This window comes from Gorilla gorilla, chromosome 7, assembly GCF_029281585.2.
Source record: "Gorilla gorilla gorilla isolate KB3781 chromosome 7, NHGRI_mGorGor1-v2.1_pri, whole genome shotgun sequence".
In the NCBI taxonomy this organism is placed as follows: domain Eukaryota; kingdom Metazoa; phylum Chordata; class Mammalia; order Primates; family Hominidae; genus Gorilla; species Gorilla gorilla.
Window position 1 is genome coordinate 84,336,336 of NC_073231.2, and position 7,744 is coordinate 84,344,079.

Genomic DNA, 7,744 nt, shown 5'->3' on the forward strand with positions numbered 1-7,744 from the left:
TGGCGGTGAATGTCTGTAATCCCAGCTACTTGGGAGGCTGAGGCAGGAGAATCACTTGAACCTGGGAGGCAGATGTTGCAGTGAGCCGAGATCACGCCATTGCATTCTAGCCTGGGCAACAAGAGCAAAACTCCATCTCAGAAAGAAAAAAAAAAGATAAATAAAGATGCAAAAATGTGCAATATAAATTTAAACAAGCCAGAACTATAGGTACCCTAGATATTTTTAAATGTTAAAAGAAATGTTTAAGCAATTGAGTCAATATTTTAGTAAACAGAGGCAAAATAGAACATATTTAGAAAACAATATCTAAATTGACAAAATATAAACTAAAATCTGACAAAATTGATAGCTATGTTAAAACTAAAATAATTTCAATTATTTCTTCCCCCCAGTGTGTGTGTATATATATATGTCTGTGTGTGTGTGTGTGTGTGTGTATAGGATATATAACTATATATATTTCTAGGCCTTGATTATTTTATATATGAATTTCACTATGTTTAAGAGACAGATACTTTATATAATTTTTCAAAAAATGGAAAAGAGAGAAAGCTTCACTATTTATTCCTAAAGGTGCAGGGAAGGTACCTGATACTTTCTTCCCTCCACATGATCTTAAACACAAAGTCATGGCACCTGTGAAACTCCTGCACTCCCCTGCACAGGTCTTTACCACCTATTGATGCAAGAAAGATTTGGGGGTAATTCTGACTTTCTCCAGTGATGCACTCACCTTGTGAGATGGAAAGAAAAAGGGAAGGCTGGGTAGTGGAAGGGCAGTGGGTGGGGGTGTGAAACCTGGGGCAGGTATCAAGAGGAGTGTGGAGAGATGGGATGGACACTTCCCTGATACATTCATGTGCTAAGGACAACCAAATATGGGTCTGTTCTATCTCTAGAAAGCTTGTCTATATATGGAAGCTCATATAGTCATATATGGAATATGAAAGCTCGTATAAGGAATATTTTTGCTGGAAGCTTCCTGTTGGAGATTCCTGATGAAAAGACTTATGATAGTCTTTTATTCTCTCACGTTCTCTCCTTTTCATCAGGATTCTTTGTGGACACGCATGGTCTAGAGTCTGTCCCTGGTGGTGCAGGGTGTTCCCTCGCCCTTCTGCCTGGGTTAACTGTATCCCCTACAGCCAACCCTGTGATTATGGGACAGTGCCTTTTCCCTGGGGCTCAATCCTTGAGATACTAACTTCCTTCAGTCTTTGCGAAAAGAGTAACGTTGGCCTTGGGCTCCTCACCATCTGGTTTATTTTAAAAAGCTGAGTGGCAAATGAGAAATTTGGAAGGTCTGGAGAGTGGCCGAAGCAGTGAAGGAAAGTCTCTTTGCACTTTTAAAAGGTGGGATGGCCATCTGGCCTGGCAGAGACAGTCATTTTACATCTCCACTGGTACATGACTGAAGTCATTTACCATTAAGTTCTATTTGAATAAAGTGGTAGTAGACATTTAGGTAATATTACAGGGCAATCAATGTTTAAGAGCCTTAGGGGTATGAGCTTTCCAAACGTAGTTCAGACCCAGATGCTAAAAATACTTCGTGTGTGTGTGTGTGTGTGTGTGTGTGTATGTGTGTGTAACCTTTTACAGCCTTTTGGCTTTTGCGCACATAATGGAAGAATTTTCTCCCCTCTCCCTTTCCTTCCACATTCTGAATTGTTTAAGAGTTTCCTGGCTACAGTCCCCTCCCCCTCCCCTTTTCTTTTTTTACTACACTGGGTAGAAGAAGCATGAGGGAAATGTAGTTAAAATTCAAAATGCTTCCCTTTTATCATTACCATGAATCAACACAATAAATGAGCCCCTTCAGAGCACAGTAATAAGAATTTGATAAATCATCAGCCAAAAATTAACTAGATGTCAAAACAATCTTTGGGAAGTGTGATGGATTAGGGGTGATAGCAGCAATTAATCTCCCAGCATGAGTTCACCAGAGAGACACAATGTAGGGAGATGGATGGGGGGGATTCAGGCCTGCAAGGTCAGGACTCTACTGAAAGGAGTGGGTGGAGGGTGGAGGCTGGCAGGAGGAGGAGGGTGAGAGAGGGAGAAAGAGAGAGGGGGAGAAAGAGAGAGAGGGAGAAAGAGAGGAAGAGGGAGAGAGAGAGAGAGAGAGAGAGGGGATGAGAATCCTCTGAGTCTGCAATCCTCAGGCATCCTGCAGCTGCGCTAGAGGTCAGTTACATGCCTTTGAAAAGCTCACTGCCTCCAGCTGCTCTCTGATGAGACAAGCACTTTTCCTCTTGCGCTAATAAATGCCACAACTCGGCTCATGGGGCTCAACACATGGCCTCCAAGAGTGGCAGACCTTACGGGGCTTAATTTAGAGAGCTGGGGAGCTCCTTGTAAACAACATCTAGGAGGAGCTAAGGGCCCTAGGAGGGAGGAGCAGGCAGGGACGGGAGGGAAGAGGGGAAACGAGTCTGGGAAGGGCTACAGCGCCTCCAAGCCAGGGCTCAGCTCTGGGTGCTCCAGGACCCAGCGCGGGGAATCTTGATGAATCCCTGAAAGGAGGACGAGAGCCTCTGCAGGCACCAGGCTTATCAATCTCCCTCTTTTGGACAGGGCTGCTTCTTGCACTTATTTATTTTTTTAGCAGAGTTCCTAATATTGAAAGGAATGCCAGTTTGGGGGGGATGCACACAAGACCCTTGTTTTCCCCTCCCTGGCAATGCTGGAATCCTCAAGTCTGTCTGTATTGCCACAATTTTGTGATCATGGGCTCATGGGGCTAGACTGGAAAAATGCAGCCTGAACTGATGGGGCTGATGGGGTGGGAGGTGGTGAGAGAGGCAGGAAGAAGGAGAAAGAGAGGGCCAGGCTCCACTCAGCCAATCTGAAGATCAGATCTTAAACTGTCATGGGAAACAATACTAAGGAGAGCCGTGCCTGGTCCTCTGTGATGCCTGCAATATTTGGGATGCACTGGGTCAGGGCCTAGGAGCTGGAAAACCGGGGCTGTTCCTTTACTTCCCTCCAAAAATAGAGTTCTGTTTGACTAAAGACTCCTGTAAGAGTTACATGGCCAGGGCTTTGATGCCGCTCCTGTTAACATTTGTAAGTGCTTCCTGCCTAGGCTTTATAATCATAAAACAATCATAATGCCTGATGACTGTCTAATGCTTTTTTGTTTACAAAGATCTGTGCAAATCCTAGGTCTCTCCCGGCAGAGTCTTGATTGTTTTTCATGACACACCTTCCTAGGGTACAGCAGAATACTAGAGCTTAGCCTATTCAAAACTCCCCAAATCTCAGATAGGGAAAGGTAGGCCAGAAAGGTTCAATGATTCATGGTATATCATTAAACTGATGATAAGGAAAAAAAATGCCTATGGAATTCCCTACCCTGGGTGCTTCAAAGGGCATTGCTTGTCTTTAAATTCCACGGCTTCGATATTGGTGGTTCGGAGATGTGGGACGACTTAGTCTTGTGTCTAACGCTACTCAAATGCACAGGTATGATGTAAAGTTGAACATTTTTTAGAACAAAGACTTAGCATTATCTATCTAATAGCTGCCAGAAAAGAAGGATGGTAACCTGGTCTAGTCTTCAAGAAAACTAAGGAAGACTTACAATGTAACTAATCTCTGTGGAAGTGCTTTCCTTGCTACTTACCAGCTGTGGACCCTGAGTTAGTTACCCGATTGCTCTGTGTGTCTGTTTTCTCATCCGTAAAAGGGGAATGACAGTCATTCTACCTTGTAAGTTGATGTGAGGATCAAATGAGTTTTGTGACCAATGCTTGCTATGTAGTCTATCAAAATGTTGTTACCATTCTTCTGTAGTTGACAACCTTGTACTTCGTTCATCATGACCATGACCTCCCTATTGGCTCCATGGGTTGAAAATGTTTAGAGCAAAGCTGTAGAGCACACTGTGGCTCTTACTCTATGGCTAAGAGCTGATAGGAGGAGGTCTCTACGAAACTGGTGAGAAGGCTAGGGGTGCTGGCCCAGGCCACCCAGGCCACCTTGCCTCCACACTCTAGCTGGTGCTATAGCGTGACATCCCAGGATGTCATCCTCTTTTCCAGAGTAGCCTCAGCGGAGCACCCTGCTTCTTCCCCTCTACAGGCCATCTCACTAAAGATTGGGTGTTCAGCTTTCAAACAATTCTGCTTCTGTGTAGTACTTTCACCTTTTTCAAGCACCTTCTCATACATTATCTTTTTGTTTCATGTGCATTTTGATGAATGTAGGACAGTCATTCTTCTCTTTCACTTTCCTGTGAGCCAGATTTAATGAGGGAGTTTCTGGATTATCTTGGTTAGTTGGAGGCATCTGCCTAACTTATCTATGACTTATTTTTCCTGCTACCAGATTGTTCCAAATGATTGTGCTGGCTGTGAGTTTAGAAGATCTGGCCTTTTGCAGAAGTCCTGCTGTTGTCTTTTCAGCTTCTGGGTAAGGGCAAGGCCATTGGGGTTGCTCTCTCCTAATGAGAAGTGAGTGTGAACACCAATGGATTCTGGAGAGATGAAGCTTCTCTTTGGGGCTGACAGTCCCAGACAATCCATACCTGTTCCTTCTTCAATTTGCTCAATATAGCATTGAGCGTTTCAACTGATTCTGTGCCTGTACTATAAACGTGTATAAATACTGACAGACATACACATGCCTGCACAAACCTGTATCCATAGTCACAGATTCTATCACACACTCACAGACACATGCACTCACAGATGTAAATACACACTGTTATGACACAGTTGCATACTGTCACACCCACAGAGTCACACACAGAGGCACACAGGCCGAGGCACGCATACATCCACACGCAGTCACATATACAAACACAAAGGCACACTGATTCTCTCTCTCTCCTTTCTCTCTCTCTCTCTCTGTTTTACATGCTCTCTCTCTCTCTCTCTCTCTCTCTCTCAGAAAAAGTACCAACCCAGAAAAGAAATGCAGCAGAGACGTTTGTAGGATTGCATACCCAGCTGGGTCTTGGGAAAGAGTCTCCTCCCCAGAGCATCATGGAGGGATGAGCTTTTGAGAGCAGGTGCTGGGTACCATCCCAAATCTTTTGCCGAGATTCCTAGTGCCAGAGCTAATCTACACTCTGGATGTTTGCTGACTACCCTGATCCTCAGGAGGCAGGTGTTCAACCCAGGGGCCAAAGTCGAAATTGTTGGGAGACATAGTGTTATGAGTTGAATTGTTTCCTCTCTCCTGCCAAAGATATGTTAAAATTCTAATCCTCAGTACCTCAGAGGTTACTTTATTTGGAAATAGGGTCATTGCAGGTGGAATTACAGGCATACCTCAGAGATATTGTGGCTTCAGTTCCAGACCACCATAATAAAGCTAATGTTGCAATAAATTGAGTCACACAAATTGTTTAGGGTGGTGGTTGCTGAAGGTTGGGGTGGCTGTGACAATTTCTTACAATTTTTAAGTTTCTTAAAATAAGACAACAATGAAGCTTGCCACACCAATTGACTCTCGTTTTCCAGAAAGATTTCTCTGTAGTATGTCATGCTGTTTGATAGCATTTAACCCACAGTATAACTTCCTTATAAATTGGAGTCAATTTTCTCAAACGCTGCTGCTGTTTTATCAACTAAATGTATATAATATTCTGAATTGTTTGTTGTCTTTTCAATAATGTTCGTAGCATCTTCACCAGGAGTAGATCTCGTCTCAAGAAACCACTTTCTTTGCTCATCCATAAATTAATCATCTGTTCAAGTTTTGTCATGAGATTGCAACAATTCCATCATGTCTCACTGAGTTAGGCTCCACTTCTAGTTCTCTTGCTGTTTCCACCACATCGGTAGTGACTTCTTCCGTTGAAGCCTTGGACCCCTCAATGTCATCCATGAGGACTGGAATCAACTTCTTCCAGACTCCTGTTAATGAGAATATGTTGACCTCCTCCCATTAATCATGAATGTTCTTTTTTTTTTTAATCAAAAACATTTTTTTCATTTAAAAAACTATTTACAACACATAAAACAAGGCAAGATTTACTCTTTTTTTCTCATCTTCTGGTATGGGATCTTTTGGTGGCTCCTGCACTATTGTGCTGTTGCTGTCCGAGCCAATGTTACTATCACTGGTTCCTTCCTCTGCCATACTGTCTGCCCACTCCTGCCCACTCTCCTTGTCCTCAGGAGTAGACGTGCCTTCTTCACTGTTCTGTTGGCTCTCTGTCATTTCTTCAAAGCGTGCCTCCTCTGTCTCCATTGGAATGTTCTTGTCATCTTTCTTCTCCTCGCCTTTGCTGGCTGCTTGCTTTTCCTTAGGAACAATGCTGCTCTGTGCTCAGCTTGCTCTGCTGCCTCCTTCTCCCTTTTCTCCTGCCTTTTGCAGGCCTGTTCCTCTGCCTGTGCAATCTCACCTGCAATTTTCTTCATATCCACTTCTACTTTCAGACCACACAACCTTTTAAGTTCATCATTAAATGAATCTGTGCTTTCCAGGTATTTCCTCCTCTTCTCCTGGTGTCATTTCCTCTATTTGAAGAAGTTCAGCTTCTAGTTTTCGCTGATGAATAATTAAGGACTGGACCTGTCATTTGATGATCCACATTCTAGCTGTTGTGACAACTGACCAAACGTCTGGCACCACACTCTAAGGATTTCACTGATGAGGCAGTGGTTTCTCTGGAAATGGGTGGTGACTGTATGCTTCATTGAAAAGCCATCGTCATAATCATCTGGATCTTCAGGAGGCTAAATGTTCATGTACGGTTCTCCTTTCTCCACGCAAGACTGTCTCTGTCAACTTTCTTCCTCTAAAGCAGCTTCTGCATGACTTTTTGCATTTATGTAAGCAAGGTATGTGGGGGATTTATGATAGGCCTTCATAGATTCATTGTACTCTATCTTTTCTCCTTCATATTTGTTTAAATATTCTTGCTTTTCTTCACCAGTGAGATCTCACCACATGCCACCAATAATCTTGCCAATCTCCCACAACTTTAAGTCAGGGTTGGAAGCTTTACTTGGTCCCAGACCTTTCTGCCTGTACCTCATGTAGGGCATCAGTGGCTTATCAGGTGGCTTTGGGGGTTTTGGTATGGTAATAGCAGAGGATGCTGTGACCTGGCTGTTGGTGCCTGGGTTGCCTCCAAGCCTGTAGTTGTTGTAGGTGAGATGACTGTATGGATTGTATCTCACAAACCCTGGTGTGCTGGGCGTTTGTGTTGCAGGAGCTGGGGTGAGGGGTGGAGCATAAGATGGTCTTTCCACGGGCAGAAAAAGTGGTTGCAGTTCCGGCTTCACTTCCCTTTGTCCCGCGCCATGAGTGTTCTTAATGGCATCTAGAATTGTGAATCCTTTCCACAAAATTTTCAATTCACTTTGCCCAGGCCCATCAGAGGAATCAATTCCTAGGGCACCTATAGACTTACAAAATATATTTATTAAATAATAAGACTCAAAAGTCAAAATTACTCCTTGATCTAGGGGCTGTTGAATGGATTCTTTGTTAGCAGGTAGGAAAACAGCATTCATCTCTTTGTACATCTTTACCAGAGCTCTTAGGTTACCAGCTGCATTGTTAATGGGCAGTAATTTTGAAAAGAATTTTTTTTTGAGAAGTAGCTCTCAACAGTGGGCTTAAAATATTCAGTAAAACATGTGATAAGCAGATGTGCTGTCATCCAGGCTTTGTCGTTCCGTTACTGGAGCACAGGCAGAGTAGATTTAGCATAATTTTTAAGGGCCCTAGGGTTTTCATAATGGGAAATAAGCATTGGCTTCAACTTAAAGTCCCCAGC

The 7,744-nt window shown here is 43.5% G+C and overlaps 1 pseudogene; it reads right to left on the minus strand.

Moving 5' to 3' along the window:
• Window positions 1–2,448: 2,448 nt before the first annotated feature.
• On the minus strand, window positions 2,449–7,022 carry LOC101146191 (SWI/SNF-related matrix-associated actin-dependent regulator of chromatin subfamily E member 1-like; annotated as a pseudogene).
• Window positions 7,023–7,744: the final 722 nt, after the last annotated feature.